The following is a 20,324-nucleotide window of genomic DNA, read 5'->3' on the forward strand; positions in this document are numbered from 1 at the left end:
TGTATTCGGCTGCATGACTCCCCTAGCTGCAGCGTGTGTTTAAATAACGCGCCGGCCGGAAGTGACATAATCACAAGAAATAATTAACACAAAACGAGACCACAGGGCTACCTGCACTCATTGCCCATGGTCTCACATTTCCTATGTGGGCTCAAATCTAGTGCCAACCTGTGTCCCGCAGTCCCCCAGTGTGCTCTACCGCTGCCGGCAACAATACCAACGGGTCCGGGACAAAGCCTCCCGTCACCGCGTCACCGTGCGTTCCAACTACCCGGAAGTGAGATACGGCTGCGTTCCACAACGGCAAGGACGCAACCGGAAGTGGCGTCGCCATGCGTTCCACCTGGGCGGAAATGTTACACATAATGCGTTCCAGGAAGGAAAAACATAGGTAACCCCAGCAGGGAGAGAAAACAACATTCCTGCGTATCATATTTAACGATATAAGGGTTAATAATCAGATGGGTGAAAATATACCTTTTGAACTAAATCTACCAAATATAACATCTATCTATATAATAGAATCCTCGAATCCAATATCGTATTTACCTTTAGTCAATCACCATAGGTTCCAAATCTATACAAAATACCACAAAAATGTCCAACATTCACCACCTAACGTCAGCTGTACAGCTGACCATGTACTGGCGAATACTTATAAAGTTCTCATGAACACTGATAATTAAATAAGAGCATATATGGAGAGCATGTGGTAAACCAAGGACCGGTAAGTTCACAGAAAGGGCGAACAATATATTCATTATATCCCGCACTATACAAAAAAGACTCTACAACATATACATAAAACCCACAAAACAAATGACAAAAGGAAAAATATAAAAATAAAAATAAACATAAACATGTATCAAATTCTGTACTGAATTTATGTGCACTCAAGGTGTTATACACCGCTAAACATGAGACCCCAAGTACAGATCATGGCGTCCCAGTATAACCATGACGTACATGGTCAAAACAACATAGGTGATAAACACCGGCGGTTGGGGCATCACCGACAGACCACCCTCCACTGCATCAAAACCCAGTGCTGCAGCCTATAAAAATATGCTGAGGGGATTACCCTCATTTAGGCCTCTCGGGGTCACAGTGTCAAATGCATGGATCCAGTAGCTTTCTCGACGTTTGAGGGCCAATGTTCTGTCGCCCCCAGTAGACCTCGGTGGAATCCAATCTATGATCCTACATTTCAGGCTCGCCACCTGATGCCGTGCCTGCAGAAAATGTCGAGCCACCGGTTTGTCGGTTTGCCCGGTCTGTAGTGTTGTGTGGATGGAAGACCTGTGGTTTGCCATACGGTCTCTAAAGTTCTGTGTGGTTAGCCCAACATAGCATAATCCACACGGACATTTGAGTAGGTAGATCACGTGGTCTAATCTACAATGTAGGTGATACCTGATTTTAATTACCCTTCCCGTATGGGGATGATTGAACACAGACCCAGTCAACATGGATCTGCATGTTGTGCAACTCCCACAGGAGAAACATCCCGGTTTGGCCTGCATCACTATATTCGAGGTCACCTTCCCTGCAGTTTCGCTGGGGAACATCGTGGGCCGCATCAATAACTGCTTAAGATTGGCCCCCTTGCGATACGCCATCATTGGTGCCCTTATATCCTTAAATGGTAAGTCATCATCAGATGACACAATTGGCCAATGACGATGTACGATCTTGTTAATCATGGAGGAATTCCCATCATATTGAATCGGAAAGATCATCCTATCGGTAGTCTTCTTCTTTTGGATAGTACCGGAAAATATGCCCGTAGCTCTATCGAGACATTTACGTAATGTATCTGCCGAATACCCTCTCTCGAAAAAGCGTGAGGTAATCTCAGCACACTGTGCGTGTCTGAGCCCTACTTCTGAATTGATCCTCATGGCCCTCAGGTACTGGGAAATTGGTAAACTATCCTTTAATGCAGGTGGATGAAAGCTGGTGGCCTGTAGCATGGAATTCCGGTCTGTTGCTTTGCGGAACAGGGTGGTTATTAATTTGGAGTCTGAAACCATTAACGTAACATCCAGGAAGTTGATCTCAGATACAGAACATGTTGCTGTAAAACGAATGGGACTAGATAATACGTTAAGTTCCTCAACCATATTCTCAAACTCCCCTTGTGTTCCCTGCCATATTATGAAAATATCATCGATAAATCTGCGAAAGAACAAGATCTTATGCCCATATCGAGGTTGTATATGGGTTTTCTCATACCATGCCATATACAAGTTGGCATACGAAGGGGCCAAATTTGACCCCATCGCCGTACCTGACAATTGCATAAAGTAATCATCCTTATATACAAAATGATTATTAGACAGTACCAGCTCGATGAGCTCAATTAGGAAATCCGTCGGCAATTCCACACATGGATTTAGTTCTAATGCCTGTCTTATTACTTGAAGACCCTCCCCATGTGGTATCACCGTGTACAGTGAGCACACATCCATGGTTGCTAGGAGCATATCACTGGACACATGCATCCCAGTCAAACTCTGCAAAAAATGCCCAGTATCCCGTAAGTAACTAGGTATCTGCTGCACCAATGGTTGTAACAAACTATCAACGAATTTTGCCAGTGGTTGGAGTAAAGAGCCTTCGGACGATATAATTGGTCGTCCAGGCGGTCGTACCAATGTTTTATGTATCTTCGGCAACAGATAAATCACTGGACACCTCGGATGGTCAACTATGAGAAATGCCCTAAGTTCATCGGTGATCCAACGTTGATCATGGCCAAAATTGATGATATTATCAATCTTCTTCTTAATTTTAGGCATGGGATTATAGTTTAATCGTTCATAAGTGGATGTATCAGATAGTTGTCTGTTAACTTCGTCATCGTAGTCACTCCAATCCATAACCACAACCGCACCGCCTTTATCCGCCGGTCTAAAGACTAAATGTCGGGCATCACGCAACTGACGTAATGCCTTGCGTTCAGGGGCTGATAAATTGTCAAATACACGTTTGGTTGGCATGGCTTTGGTTTCTTGTTGTACACGACGAAGAAAAGTGCGTATACTTGAATTAGATGAGGGTGGGTCAAAGACAGACCTGGTTTTAAATGGAGTCCTAACTATGTTGGAAGGTTGATCCGAAAAAAATTCTCGTAGACGGAGAGTTCTCCCGAATTTATATTGATCAATAGCATGGCGAAAGGCATCTGGTCGACATGTCGGAACAAATGACAGACCCCTAGAGAGGAGTTTAAATTGTGCCTCATCTAGGGTAGTACTGGAGAGGTTGAACACTAGATCTAATTGCGCCTGCGGCGTCCCCTTCTTCGGTTTGTACCCCCCTCTCCTCGCATTCGGTCTGTGCCGCTTCTTAGTAAACGGCTGTGAATCATCTGCCGACCTGCTCCTTGCTCTAAAAAAATATGGTTTTCAGATACACCTTCATAATAATCTGTATCTGATGTAGACGCTGAGGAGTAATAGTCCTTGGGCTGTGGGTTGGCTCTCTGTCTTCTCCCTGGGCGCCCTTGTCTGTCATGTGTGGTGTTCCCTAATAACCACCTGTACACTGAGTGGTTCTGATAGTCATTACTGACCGTGGCGAGTTTCTTCCGCTTAAAGGATATTAATTCCTTCCGATATGTATCAATTTGGGTGCTCAGTCGTTCGTTCCAATTTTGGGACTTATCATCCCTCAAGGATGCTGTTAGAACTGTTATAATAGTCTCAGACTCAACCTGGATTTTATATTATATATATACTAAGAAGAATTAGGAGAGCGCACTTATGAGTTAAAAGATATTTCCTTTATAAATAAAAATGCAATATCCATGTACGGGTGTAGTACTGCTGACCGGCGGTCTCCTGACCGCCGGTCAGCTTACCGACACCGGGATCCCGGCAGCATACCGAGTGTGCATACCCCTGAGTGCAGCAAGCCCCTTGCGGGCTCGCTGCGCTCGCCACGCTGCGGGCTCAGTGGCGACCTGCGGTCGCCACGGGTTCTATTCCCACTCTATGGGTGTCGTGGACACCCACAAGTGGAAATAGTCCCTGTTGGTCGGCATGCCGACCGTTGGGATAGTGACCCGTCGGGCTGGTGGAGGAGGTCATGTGACTGTCGGTCAGCTGACCGGCGGTCACATGAATACCACCGCCACGTACGTTTCAGTTTAAAATCACAATCACAGCAATGTTTAAAAACCGTAATGGCTGTGCTCCGTCTGGCCGATTCTGTTACACTGGATCCGGACCCAGCAGCTGACGTAACAACGCCCACGGTGTGTAGCCATGCCCAAAGCGTTTCAACCAATAGCGGTCTTCGTCAGGGGATGTAGGTAGCTACCCCTTGAGGAAGTCTGTTGAGACGAAACGTGTTGGGATAACCCTAGATGACCTCTATCTAAGATAAGATATACATATATATATTTTACCTGTGCTCTTAAAGATTTTTTAATCATTTTAATTTTTTATGAATATATGTCAGATGTGAATATTTTTAGTCAAGATTTTTTTATTCATTTAATGCTCCTGTTGTCATAATAAATTGTATATATATTTTTATATACATTGGGTATTGTCCTTTTATCAGCTATATTTAATGTAAACACCATTGGTCGCTTAGAACCCCTCCATTTTTTTTTCCTATCTAAACTTTTCCACAGGGACTTACCACCTCCGTAGACTTGGGGAGCAGCTGACGCCCATATAAATTGTGTAACTAACGTTAGTGATGAGCAGGTTCGGTTCCTCGGAAACCAAACCCCCCCGAACTTCACCCTTTTTACACGGGTCCGAGGCATACTCGGATTCTCCCGTATGGCTCGGTTAAGCCGAGCGCGCCCGAACGTCATCATCCCGCTGTCGGATTCTCGCGAGATTCGGATTCTATATAAGGAGCCGCGCGTCGCCGCCATTTTCACTCGTGCATTGGAAATGTTAGAGAGAGGACGTGGCTGGCGTCCTCTCCGTTTATTAATGTTGATGCAAATATTTGTGCTTATTGCTTAATTGTGGGGACTGGGGAGCAGCTGTATTATATAGGAGGAGTACAGTGCAGAGTTTTGCTGATCAGTGACCACCAGTTTTATCCGTTCTCTGCCTGAAAAACGCTCCATATCTGTGCTCAGTGTGCTGCATATATCTGTGCTCACACTGCTTAATTGTGGGGACTGGGGAGCAGCTGTATTATATAGGAGGAGTACAGTGCAGAATTTTGCTGATCAGTGACCACCAGTTTTATCCGTTCTCTGCCTGAAAAACGCTCCATATCTGTGCTCAGTGTGCTGCATATATCTGTGCTCACACTGCTTAATTGTGGGGACTGGGGAGCAGCTGTATTATATAGGAGAAGTACAGTGTAGAGTTTTGCTGACAGTGACCACCAGTATATATAGCAGTACGGTACGGAAGGCCACTGCTCTACCTACCTCTGTGTCGTCAAGTATACTATCCATCTAGATTCTATACCTGTGGTGCATTTTAGTTTTGCAGTTTGCTGACAGTGACCACCAGTATATATAGCAGTACGGTACGGAAGGCAACTGCTCTACCTACCTCTGTGTCGTCAAGTATACTATCCATCTAGATTCTATACCTGTGGTGCATTTTAGTTTTGCAGTTTGCTGACAGTGACCACCAGTATATATAGCAGTACGGTACGGAAGGCCACTGCTCTACCTACCTCTGTGTCGTCAAGTATACTATCCATTTAGATTCTATACCTGTGGTGCATTTTAGTTTTGTAGTTTGCTGACAGTGACCACCAGTATATATAGCAGTACGGTACGGAAGGCCACTGCTCTACCTACCTCTGTGTCGTCAAGTATGCTATCCATCCATACCTGTGGTGCATTTCAGTTGTGCGCAGTATATATAGTAGTAGGCCATTGCTATTGATACTGGCATATAATTCCACACATTAAAAAATGGAGAACAAAAATGTGGATGTTAAAATAGGGAAAGATCAAGATCCAATTCCACCTTGTGCTGAAGCTGCTGCCATTAATCATGGCCGAGACGATGAAGTGCCATCAACGTCGTCTGCCAAGGCCGATGCCCAATGTCATAGTAGAGAGCATGTAAAATCCAAAAAACAAAAGTTCAGTAAAATGACCCAAAAATCAAAATTGAAAGTGTCTGATGAGAAGCGTAAACTTGGCAATATGCCATTTACGGCACGGAGTGGCAAGGAACGGCTGAGGCCCTGGCCTATGTTCATGGCTAGTGGTTCAGATTCACATGAGGATGGAAGCACTCATCCTCTCGCTAGAAAACTGCAGTGCCACTCCTAGATGGGCCAGGTGTTAGCCACCTGTGTCACTAAGCTTAGTCACACAGCGACCTTGGTGCGCCTCTTTTTTTCTTTGCATCATGTGCTGTTTGGGGACTATTTTTTTGAAGTGCCATCCTGCCTGACACTGCAGTGCCACTCCTAGATGGGCCAGGTGTTTGTGTCGGCCACTTGTGTCGCTTAGCTTAGTCACAGAGCGACCTTGGTGCGCCTCTTTTTTTCTTTGCATCATGTGCTGTTTGGGGACTATTTTTTAAATCTGCCATCCTGTCTGACACTGCAGTGTCACTCCTAGATGGGCCAGGTGTTTGTGTCGGCCACTTGTGTCGCTTAGCTTAGTCACGCAGCTACCTCATTGCGCCTCTTTTTTTCTTTGCATCATGTGCTGTTTGGGGACTATTTTTTTGAAGTGCCATCCTGCCTGACACTGCAGTGCCACTCCTAGATGGGCCAGGTGTTTGTGTCGGCCACTTGTGTCGCTGAGCTTAGTCACACAGCGACCTTGGTGCGCCTCTTTTTTTCTTTGCATCATGTGCTGTTTGGGGACTATTTTTTTTTAAGTGCCATCCTGCCTGACACTGCAGTGCCACTCCTAGATGGGCAAGGTGTTTGTGTCGGCCACTTGTGTCGCTTAGCTTAGTCACACAGCGACCTTGGTGCGCCTCTTTTTTTCTTTGCATCATGTGCTGTTTGGGGACTATTTTTTAAATCTGCCATCCTGTCTGACACTGCAGTGCCACTCCTAGATGGGCCAGGTGTTTGTGTCGGCCACTTGGGTCGCTTAGCTTAGTCACACAGCTACCTCATTGCACCTCTTTTTTTCTTTACATCATGTGCTGTTTGGGGACTATTTTTTTTGAAGTCCCATCCTGCCTGACACTGCAGTGCCACTCCTAGATGGGCCAGGTGTTTGTGTCGGCCACTTGTGTCGCTTAGCTTAGCCATCCAGCGACCTCAGTGCAAATTTTAGGACTAAAAATAATATTGTGAGGTGTGAGGTGTTCAGAATAGACTGAAAATGAGTGTAAATTATGGTTATTGAGGTTAATATAATACTATGGGATCAAAATGACCCCCAAATTATATGATTTAAGCTGTTTTTGAGGGTTTTTTGTTAAAAAACACCCGAATCCAAAACACACCCGAATCCGACAAAAAATTTTCAGGGAGGTTTTGCCAAAACGCGTCCGAATCCAAAACACGGCCGCGGAACCGAATCCAAAAGCAAAACACAAAACCCGAAAAATTTCCGGTGCACATCACTAATATACGTGTTTGAATTTTTTTAACTGCCAGATAACATTTAGGCATTATTTTACTTGCAAGTGGCGCAATACTTTTCTCTATAGATATATATATATATGTGTATATATATATATATATATATATATACATATATATATATATATATATATATATATATATATGTATATATTTATTAGTGATGTTCACCGGAAATTTTTTGGGTTTGTGTTTTGGGTTTGGATTCGGGTCCGCGGCCGTGTTTTGGATTCGGACGCGTTTTGGCAAAACTTCCCTGAAATTTTTTTGTCGGATTCGGGTGTGTTTTGGATTCGGGTGTTTTTTTACAAAAAACCCTCAAAAACAGCTTAAATCATAGAATTTGGGGGTTATTTTTATCCCATAGTATTATTAACCCCAATAACCATAATTTCCACTAATTTCCAGTCTATTCTGAACACCTCACACCTCACAATATTATTTTTAGTCCTAAAATTTGCACTGAGGTCACTGGATGGCTAAGCTAAGCGACCCAAGTGGCCGACACAAACACCTGGCCCATCTAGGAGTAGCACTGCAGTGTCAGACAGGATGGCACTTAAAAAACATAGTCCCCAAACAGCACATGATGCAAAGAAAAAAAGAGGTGCACCAAGGTCGCTGGATGGCTAAGCTAAGCGACCCAAGTGGCCGACACAAACACCTTGCCCATCTAGGAGGGCACTGCAGTGTCAGACAGGATGGCACTTAAAAAAATAGTCCCCAAACAGCACATGATGCAAAGATAAATATATATATATATATATATATATATACTGGTGGTCAGAAAAATTCTGCACTGTCCTCCTACTATAATACTGCGCACAACTACAATGCAGCACAGATATGGATAGTATACTTGACGACACAGAGGTAGAGCAATGGACTACTGTACCGTACTGCTATATATATACTGGTGGTCAGCAAAATTCTGCACTGTCCTCCTACTATATACTGCGCACAACTACAATGCAGCACAGGTATGGATGGATAGTATACTTGACGACACAGAGGTACAGCAATGGACTACTGTACCGTACTGCTATATATATACTGGTGGTCAGCTAAATTCTGCACTGTCCTCCTACTATATACTGCGCACAACTACAATGCAGCACAGGTATGGATGGATAGTATACTTGACGACACAGAGGTAGAGCAATGGACTACTGTACCGTACTGCAATATATATACTGGTGGTCAGCAAAATTCTGCACTGTACTCCTACTATATACTGCGCACAACTAAAATGCAGCACAGGTATGGATGGATAGTATACTTGACGACACAGAGGTAGAACAATGGACTACTGTACCATACTGCTATATATATACTGGTGGTCAGCAAAATTCTGCACTGTCCTCCTACTATATACTGCGCACAACTACAATGCAGCACAGGTATGGATGGATAGTATACTTGACGACACAGAGGTAGAGCAATGGACTACTGTACTGTACTGCTATATATATACTGGTGGTCTGCAAAATTCTGCACTGTCCTCCTACTATATACTGCGCACAACTACAATGCAGCACAGGTATGGATGGATAGTATACTTGACGACACAGAGGTAGAGCAATGGACTACTGTACCGTACTGCTATATATATACTGGTGGTCTGCAAAATTCTGCACTGTCCTCCTACTATATACTGCACACAACTAAAATGCAGCACAGGTATGGATGGATAGTATACTTGACGACACAGAGGTAGAGCAATGGACTACTGTACCGTCTGCTATATGTATACTGGTGGTCAGCAAAATTCTGCACTGTCCTCCTACTATATACTGCGCACAACTACAATGCAGCACAGGTATGGATGGATAGTATACTAGACGACACAGAGGTAGAGCAATGGACTACTGTACTGTACTGCTATATAAATACTGGTGGTCAGCAAAATTCTGCACTGTCCTCCTACTATATACTGCGCACAACTACAATGCAGCACAGGTATGGATGGATAGTATACTTGACGACACAGAGGTAGAGCAATGGACTACTGTACCGTACTGCTATATATATACTGGTGGTCTGCAAAATTCTGCACTGTCCTCCTACTATATACTGCGCACAACTAAAATGCAGCACAGGTATGGATGGATAGTATACTTGACGACACAGAGGTAGAGCAATGGACTACTGTACCGTCTGCTATATATATACTGGTGGTCAGCAAAATTCTGCACTGTCCTCCTACTATATACTGCGCACAACTACAATGCAGCACAGGTATGGATGGATAGTATACTAGACGACACAGAGGTAGAGCAATGGACTACTGTACTGTACTGCTATATAAATACTGGTGGTCAGCAAAATTCTGCACTGTCCTCCTACTATATACTGCGCACAACTAAAATGCAGCACAGGTATGGATGGATAGTATACTTGATGACACAGAGGTAGAGCAATGGACTACTGTACCGTACTGCTATATAAATACTGGTGGTCAGCAAAATTCTGCACTGTCCTCCTACTATATACTGCGCACAACTACAATGCAGCACAGGTATGGATGGATAGTATACTTGATGACACAGAGGTAGAGCAATGGACTACTGTACTGTACTGCTATATAAATACTGGTGGTCAGCAAAATTCTGCACTGTCCTCCTACTATATACTGCGCACAACTAAAATGCAGCACAGGTATGGATGGATAGTATACTTGATGACACAGAGGTAGAGCAATGGACTACTGTACCGTACTGCTATATATATACTGGTGGTCAGCAAAATTCTGCACTGTCCTCCTACTATATACTGCGCACAACTACAATGCAGCACAGGTATGGATGGATAGTATACTTGATGACACAGAGGTAGAGCAATGGACTACTGTACCATACTGCTATATATATATACTGGTGGTCAGCATCTCCAATGCACGAGTGAAAATGGCGGCGACGCGCGGCTCCTTATATAGAATACGAATCTCGCGAGAATCCGACAGCGGGATGATGACGTTCGGGCGCGCTCGGGTTAACCGAGCAAGGCGGGAAGATCCGAGGCTGCCTCAGAACCGTGTAAAATAGGTGAAGTTCGGGGGGGGTTGTATCTTGACGAACCGAACCCGCTCATCTCTAATATATATATATATATATATATATATAATAGAGCATCAGTCCGGCACTCATGAAAACTGGTGTATTAATCACGCCGGTGCCTTCACAGAAACATTCAAATAAATCACATACCAGTGCGGCACTCAGCAATCAGAAACGGAAACGAACAACCATGTGGTAACAACGTTTCAGTGCTCTTTATTCAGCACTATCTTCAGGATACATTAAACAAACAAAGAAACAATCTTACCTTATGTACACTTGCACCCATATGAAGAGGCCGTGGTCGGGCGTCCCGCCAGAAGCCCCGACTCGCGTCCACTCAAAGTGACGTCACCCCCAAGGGGGCGATGGCGTGCACCATCACCATAGTAACAGCTAAACAAAAAATGACATGTATAGCAGCAGCTAATCAGACAATCCAATTAGAGAGACAACATTAATAGCAGTATCATGTTGCTGAAAAAAACATATCATAGAACATGAAAACACATATTAAAAACATGCAAGGCTGAAATTTTCATTAAGACCACGAGGACTCAAAACTGATAAGCGATGGATCCATTGTGCTTCTCTCTGCAGAAGCAAACGGTTCCTGTCACCTCCCCTCCGTGGTTTAGGTACAAAGTCGATCATTCTGTACCGGAGCGAAGCTAAACTATGTTTCTGTTCTACAAAGTGGCGAGCTACTGGGTGATCCAATTTACCTTTCCCAGCCAAACCTGCTCGAATCGTTGAACGATGCATAGTCATACGTTCCTTAAATGTACATTGTGTCTTTGCCCCGTTTGTAATTAGAGGGTGTTGCCTAGGCAACCAGGCCGGACGGGTGACGTAATTTCCGATGAGACGCGGGTCCCGCGGCCGAAGGCACCGCTACAGCACGGGGGCCAGGGACGCCAGAAAGCACACTGGAGTTGTGTTACCATGGCAACCAGGCCGGACGGGTGACGCGGCTTCCGGCGCGACGGGGATCCCGCGACCGGAAGTGCCGCTACTGATCGACGGCCGGGCATGCCTGGGAGCACACAGGAGGGTAAGTTTGTCATAATTGTTTGATGTATTTAAACACTGCTGTTTTGCATACTTGTTGTCTGAGGAAGGGGCTAGTCCCCGAAACGTCACATAAAGATTGCCCTGCTGGGTTTTTTCACTTCAAACTTGTGTTCAAGTCTCTGAGTGCCGCTCTCAACAAGGTTCCATATATATAATATATATATATATATATATATATATATATATAAAACCATTTGAGTGACCTGTATCACGGACCTGTATTATGTGAGGGCACCCAGCTAAGTATTGTTTTTTTAAGTGGTAGTTGCAGACTTATTGTATGTGTGATAACTATGACTACACCACTAACTGCTAAACAATGTCTGCTTTCTGATACTACAGCACCAAATACAAGATACTGTAGATAGATAGATAGATAGCTAGATAGCTAGATAGATAGATAGATAGATAGATAGATAGATAGATAGATAGATAGATATGAGATAGATAGATAGATATGGGATAGATAGATAGATAGATATGGGATAGATAGATATGAGATAGATAGATAGATAGATAGATAGATATAGATGAGAGAGAGAGATAGAGAGAGAGACAGGCAGACAGATAGATATGAGAGAGATAACTAGATAGATAGATATGAGATAGACAGACAGATAGATAGATATGAGATAGATAGACGGATGGATAGATAGATAGATAGATAGATAGATATGAGAGAGAGAGAGAGAGAGAGAGAGAGAGAGAGAGAGAAAGAGACAGGCAGACAGACAGACAGACAGACAGACAGACAGACAGATAGATATGAGATAGGTGAATAGATATGAGATAGATAGACAGACAGATGGATATGAGATATAGATATTACATAAAAACATAGAAACATAGAATTTGACGGCAGATAAGAACCACTTGGCCCATCTAGTCTGCCCCCTTTTTTTTTTTTTATCCTTTAGGCAATCTTAACCCTTTTTGAACCTTAATTCTTTGTAAGGATATTCATATGCCTATCCCAAGCATGTTTAAATTGCTCTACAGTCTTAGCCTCTACCACCTCTGATGGGAGACTATTCCACTTATCCACTACCCTTTCTGTGAAGTAATTTTTCCTTAAATCTCCCCTGAACCTCCCCCCCTCCAATCTCAGTGTATGTCCTCGAGTTCTAATATTTCTCTTCCTTTGAAGAATGTTTCCCTCCTGAACTTTGTTAAGACCCTTGATATATTTGAAAGTTTCTATCATGTCCCCCTTTTCCCTTCTCTCCTCCAAACTATACATGTTAAGATCTTTTAGCCTTTCCGGGTACGTTTTGTGATGTAGGCCATGCACCATTTTAGTTGCCCTTCTTTGTACACTCTCTAATGTCGAAAAATGATTGATGGTCCGCGCTGTATTGTTTTAGCTGCTCAAAATTTAAAAAGAGTTTAGTAGAGGAGTAATTGAGCGCTTGTGTTTTGTATAATTAAACTAATATGGGAGGTGAAAAAAATATCATAAAATGGGAAGTGAAAAAAATATATAAAAAAGTAAAAAAGTGGTAAAAAGTAAAATTAAATATGCATGGCACCTGTGGAGAAAATATTTTTGGTTAAAACTTAATGTCTACAGCTCCTTTTGGAGTAAGTTTGAAATTGGACAGTCAGGGAGTGGTTCAGATGTAACTCGCCCTATCTTACCCTATTCATACGGAGATGATGTTATTCCGTCCCTCCAGCGGCTCCACATGTGTGTTTCCGTCACGCTTCCACTGCGGGGAGCGGGGAACACTAGCTGATGTGGAGTGGTGTCTCTGATGTTAAGGCGCCGTTATACCGCTGCGTCCAGCGGAAGTTGTTAGTGGCTTGATCGATCCGGAAGTGCGGGCCTCCTAGATGGAGGATGTTTCTCCTGTCTTGTCCAAGTAAAGTTTTTTAACTATAAAATAGGACCACAGTGGATAGTCACTTCATCCTTGAAAAAGTACACCGAGTGTGTACGAAACGCGTTGATGACGTGACTTGGACAAGACAGGAGAAACATCCTCCATCTAGGAGACCTGCACTTCCGGATCGATCACAATGAAATTTATCACTCTTTGATAAATAAGGGCATGTGTTTGAAAAATGACAGTTATGAGCTGATTGGGTGGTACTTTATCACCGTGCAATTTATCACTCTCCAAGGCTTGATAAATCTGGGCTCTGTAACATTATAGTGCCTTCTAGTTCATTTTATACCACATTACAATGAGCAAGTCCAGGGGTATAGCTAGATATATTGCAGGTCCCAAAGTTTATGAGGGCTAAATGTATTACCCAATGGTGAAAAATATATATAACATATGTAACTGTGACAGGGAAGGTGGGCCCCTCTCAGCTCTGGGCCCCATAGCAGCTGTACTCCCTGCACCCATGGTAGCTACGCTCTTGCCTGTATGAATGGACTGTCTTAAGTACTAACTTAGAGGTCTGATGTCGTATTAGGGACATGTAGAGGGGTCTGATGCTGTATAAGGGGCATGGGGAATCACTGGACCTATTGAGCCTATTTTTTGGCTACATCCACTGCCCAACCCACATCTATTTCAGATGCATTTGCAAATTTTTTACTTGCCAAAAACTGATGCTGTTGTCAGTTATGCAGTCTCAGCTGTTCACGTACGTAGTTGACATTGACATATAGAACACTATTTCTGATGTCTATAATTAAAGCAGTGAGAAATATATAGACGAAAATAGAACATTTTGTCAGATATATCATAATTTTCTTCTTGGTATGCATGCAGCTTACTGAAATGCCAAAAGATAAAACTACTAGGCTGTCCTATAAACTAAATTATTATATATATAATCATTTTCAGGAAAAAATGCACTAACAGCTCAGTGAGCCTTTGGCCAACAAAGACCAGAGTAGAGGAAGGGTAATTAGTGCAGTCTGGACCAAATGGTCTGTCTTTCTTCTGTGTGGAAAAGAGCTGCAACAAGGATTCATAATTGATCAAACTTCACTGACGATGTAAGCAGGTATGAGGAGTTTGAGTGACGTTGGGAGGTCTGAATGGAATTTTTGAGTAATTGTGGTATTCAAGGTCATTTTGTGGTTATTGGGTGCGTTTTTTAGCATATTGTGTGACATTTTAGGACGTGAGTGGTATTTTGTGACAAAATGGAGTCTGAGGGAATGTGAATCAATGACTGATGTTTCAGTGAGTGACGTTTGGGGCTTCTTTATTACTGAGATAAATGTTAATGTGCATCCTTTGCGAGGGTTGGAGGATTGCATGTGCCACCTTAGAAGAGTATCAGTTTGTCTATCAACTAAATGTTTCCATTTTTTTAACAGGCAGTAACACAAAAATAAAACACAGTACCCAGTGAGCTCAGGGCTGCCATCAGAAACTGCGGGTCCCGGGACTGACAAAAAAAGGCAGGGCACCCCCCACTGGAGAATAGCACCAGTTAACACGTGTGTGTGTGTGTGTGTGTGTGTGTGTGTGTGTGTTATATGTATGCACATGCATGCATTGCATACATACATACATGTGCGCTCTCCGTAGGGCCCGGGATGCTGATGCCTCTGCATGCCCGCCTCCAGCCCTGCTGTTCTGCTGCTCTCCTCCGTCCTCCTGCAGCTGTATTGAAAACGTTCCTCCCAAAATGGCCACCGCCACAGAGAAGACAGTTATACAAGATACTAGAGGGCTCTTTTAGTGTCTTGAATAACTGTCTCTTCTATGTCGGCGGCCATTTTGGGAGGGAAGTTTTCAATACAGAGCTGCTGGAGGGTCGGAGGACAGCGGCAGAGCAGCGGGGACGACCGCAGAACTGCGGGGATGGTGGCGGGCGGGCAGGTGGCTGCATGAGCAGCCCGGGCCCTCCTCTCTCTGTCAGAGAGTCTGGGCCCGGGACAGCTGTGCCCCCAGCACCCCCCTGATGGCGGCCCTGAGTGAGCTACTAAATAAACCACTCCATTGGTTAGGAACTGGGCTGTTCATTGACTCAGGGCATCCTCTGGTGTGTACATACACGCTGCCATACTATCTCCACCTCTCCACATATATTCCAACACCCCATACAATCAAAAGTCTGTACCCAGCAACTCATCATCTTGCAGGCATGCAAGATGGACAGGTTACTCTGCTGGATACTGATAATTCGCTGCTTACAGCATGGAGCTTTCCATCCTCCCCGGCTCTTCTATTGCAGCAAACTAATGCTCACCTAAAATAATTGGCATCTTACTACACTCACCAGTGAGCTTACTCATAAACCAACAGTGAATAAACAAAAATGGGTATGGGTCATTAGGTCGACCACTATTGGTCGACATGGATTAGGTCGACATGGTCAAAATGTCGACATGGTCATTATGTCGACATGAACAAGGTCGACATGGAAAAAGGTTGCCGTTCCCAATCGTAGTCCACGTGGATCGTAAAGTATAAAAAAATGAAGAAACAAAAAGTGAAAAACTCACGTCGACCTTTTCATATCAACATTGTTCATGTCGACCTAATGACCACGTCGACCTTTTGACCATGTCTACCCAATGCACGTCGACCAATAGTGGTCGACCTAATTACTGTCGACCTAAGTCTTGTCGACCTAATGACCGTAAACCAACAAAAACAGGCATATGCCATTAGAAAACAAGAGGAAACAGCACTTGTGCTGAGCCCCAGCAATTTTCTACATCCATGAATATCCCATCTTGCCTCAATAAAAAAGGAATCATGCTGGCAGTGCCCACATTTGTCTCCATTGCAACTGTCTCCACTGCCAGCAGCTGTGTGACACTTACCAGCACCAGCTACTGCTGAGCAGGTCTAATTGTAGCTGCATTAGGAAATAGAGTTACAGTATTTCCATGAACGGCTTTTGTTCTTCACAGGCTTGGCTGCAGGGTATGTCTCTGGCTTTACTGTGTGGGTTAATTCATTTCTAATATAATGTGGACACTACTATATATTTCTATTGTAATGTAGACACTACTATATATTTTTATTATACCAGGGACACTACTACAGTATATATTCCTGTTATAATGGAGACATTATTATATATTGTTATTAAATTGGGGGCTTTACTATATATATATATTTATGATACTCGGGACATTACTATATATTTCTATTATACTGGATGGATTACTATATATTTCTAGCCTTGCCTCCAGAGTACAAAGAGAAGGGACTGTGTCATGTGGCCACACCGCTATTGTCATGTAGCCACTCCCCCTAGTGTTGTGTGACCATGCCCCCTCACAACACATGGCCATGCCCGTTTTTCGGCACTCAATACCACCAAGAAAATATTTCTACTTGCACCACTGCATATTAAACAAAATGTAGATTTTGTGCATACCTGTTGATGCAAATATTTTATCAGTCAATCATCTTGCAGTAACTCAATGTATAAAAGCATGCTAGCATGGTCAAGAGGTTCAGTTGTTGTTCAGACCAAACACCAGAATGGTGAAAAAATGTATCTAAATGATTGACTGGAATCATTGTTAGTGCCAGACAGTGTGTCTTAGGGTGGCCTAGTATCTCAAACCTTGCTGATCTTCCGGGGATTTTCATACTAAACAGTCTCTAGAGTTTACATAAAATGGTGTACAAAACAAAACAAAAAATCATTCTGAGGCAGATGTACTAAGCATTGGAAAGTGATGAAGTGGAGAGAGATCAACTACCAACTGGTACTTTATCTCTCTTCACTATATCATTCACGAAGGCTTAGTACATCTTCTCCTCTGTGAGATTTAGTTTTGTTGCCTGATGAATCTTGTTAATGAAAGTGGCCAGAGAACAATGTTTCAAATGCAGGGCCGGCTCCAGGCCTACTAGCACCCTGAGCAAGAAAATTTAAAAGCGCCCCCCCCCCCCCCATGCGCGCGCGCTCCGGGAAAAGTGGGTGTGGCCTCCGGAAAAGTGGGCGTGGACTCGTAACTTCATATCATAAAACTATAAATATATTTTCACACCCCCTCTACGCACACAATTAGCAGCCTTACACATAACAGGCACAGTAGTGTTCCTTACACACAGAGGCCTATATTTACTAATAATCCGAGTTTGACCGATTTGTGTTTTTTTTTCTAAGTCCCAACACGGGAATTCACTAAGCACAAATCTCGGCCGTGTTTGGGCTATTCGTAATGGGTTTAACGGCAAAGTTCAAAAATACGAATGAATAGACCATCGGTCAAACGCGGCTGTTATTTCATACAACACGGGTATTCACTATTCATTCGTATTTGGGTGTTAGTCTCTGAGTGCTCAATTGCGGTCGTATTTTTTTGCGATTCGTTAAAAAAAAGCGGCAAAAAAATAGTCCTGCTTTTTTCAGGCATGTTTACATGTGTTGCAACTAACAAATCACTCACACCTGAATTAGGATGCCTATAAAAGGATTTTAGGCCCATTTCAATCCACCTACACTCAGAAATGGCAGCAGGACTGTGGGCCAGTGATATTTTGTGTGCTGTGGGATTCCTCAGACATCAGCCTGTAAGTAACCAGGGCCAAGAAACTGAACATGGTCAGCAGGTTGTACAGGTTCCGCGGAGGCTGCGCAGGCCTCGTTTTTTTAGGGGGCGTTTAAACTTGAACGCATTGTCCGATGATACGGTCATACAGATGTTTCGTCTAAATCGTAACAACGTTTTCCGTCTGTAAGACCTTGTCACGCTCTCGCTCTGTCTCAGGCCTGCACAAACTCCTGGCTGTGTTGCACTTTCTGGCTACTGGCAGCTTTCAGGCTGTGTCTGGGGATGTCATAGGAATCTCACAGCCCTCATTTTCAAGAATATTAACACAGGTGATGTATACATAACTACCTCCTCTGTTTTTGGTTGGTTTTAATTATTCAGCCAGTTCTGTCCTAAAATCTCATGTTTAATTTTCTTTAAAATATACACACAGGTGTTGGCTGTTTTGCAGCCCCACATCGATGCCTCAATCTGCTTCCCTACCCAGGAGTCTCAGTGGCATGCCGTCAGGGTAGATTTCTATGAGCTGGCTGGCATGCCCAATGTGCTGGGAGCCATAGATTGCACACACATTCAGCTGAGACCACCTAGGGGCAGGCAGCACATCTATACTAATCGTCATCTAGAGCACTCCACAAATGTGCAGGTGGTTTGTGATGCAAATCTCAAAATAATGAGTGTTGTTGCTGGTTACCCTGGGGGCTGCCATGACTCCTTCATCCTCAGTCAGTCATCCCTCTTTGATAAGTTTGAGGACGGACAAATGCCAGATGGATGGCTGCTGGGTATGTAATTTTATATGTGTAGGCATGTGTCTACTTTGTCCAAATACAGGGGCAGATGTATTAACCTGGAGAAGGCATAAGGAAGTGATAAACTAGTGATATGTGCAAGGTGATAAAGGCACCAGCCAATCAGCTCCAATATGTAAATTATCATTTAGGAACAGATTGTCCGCTGCCTTTATTACCTTGCACATATCACTGGTTTATCACTTCCTTATGCCTTCTCCAGGTTAATACATCTGCCCCACAGTGTGTTACTTATGTGTTGCTGTATCTTAACATGAATCACGTTACTATATCTGTCTTTTAGGTGATGGAGGATATGGCTGTTTCTCTTGGCTTCTAACTCCATTATCCCGACCTGATACCCCTGCTGAACACAATTACAATCATGCACATAAGTCCACGCGGAATGTGATAGAAAGATGTTTTGGTGTGCTGAAATCTAGGTTTCAGTGTCTGGATAAGTCTGGTGGCCTTTTGTTGTATAGTCCCTTGAAGGTGACTCAAATTGTGTTCTGCTGCTGCTTTCTTCATAACATGTGTTTGCAACAACATCTGCCACATGTTGAGGAGGAGGAGGATGAAGAAAGCAGCCAGCAAGCAGAGAAATTAGAGACATCTGGTGATACTTGGAGTACAGATGTAGGGAGGCAGGTTAGGCAAGACCTCATAAATTGTTATTTTTAAGGTAAGTTTTGTTTGCTTCTTTCATTTGTTGTGTAAGCCTAAATATATGTTGCCCCATTTTTCATTTAAAAACCATTACTCAGAATGTGTCTGTCTCCTTGAGACATACAAACATACCCTCGCTTTATGCAAAACAAATGTAGCATGTGTCTTGTGTTTATTTTAAAACTCAAAACAACAGATTATGAGTGGCATGCATGAAGTCTGGATAAGTGTTATTAAACTTGCACAGATAATTTATTACAAGCACACATAATGCACATAGTAATTTATTTAGTATTTTACTTTATGATTGTGTGTAACGTCCTAATGCACAGGTTCTCAAACTCGGCCCTCAGGACCCCACACAGTGCATGTTTTGCAGGTAACCCAGTAGAAGCACAGGTGTATGAATTACTCACAGACACATTTTAAAAGGTTCACAGGTGGAGCTAATTATGTCACTTGTGATTCTGTGAGGAGACCTGCAAAACATGCACTATGTGGGGTCCTGAGGACCGAGTTTGAGAACCTGTGTCCTAATTAAACACTCCTCCACATATAATATGTTAGCCTTGAGGAATACATGTGTCCCTATGTGTGATGCTCCATCGTATTTAAGGGACACAAACTTAGTATCATCCAAAATATTTTATTTCGTAATGTTTGCTGCAGTAAACTTGCTGATTTGTAAGTCAATACACAGTTTGCCACATATATCCATTATTATACACATTATTTGTGCTTATTAAA

This window comes from Pseudophryne corroboree, chromosome 8, assembly GCF_028390025.1.
Source record: "Pseudophryne corroboree isolate aPseCor3 chromosome 8, aPseCor3.hap2, whole genome shotgun sequence".
NCBI lineage: Eukaryota > Metazoa > Chordata > Amphibia > Anura > Myobatrachidae > Pseudophryne > Pseudophryne corroboree.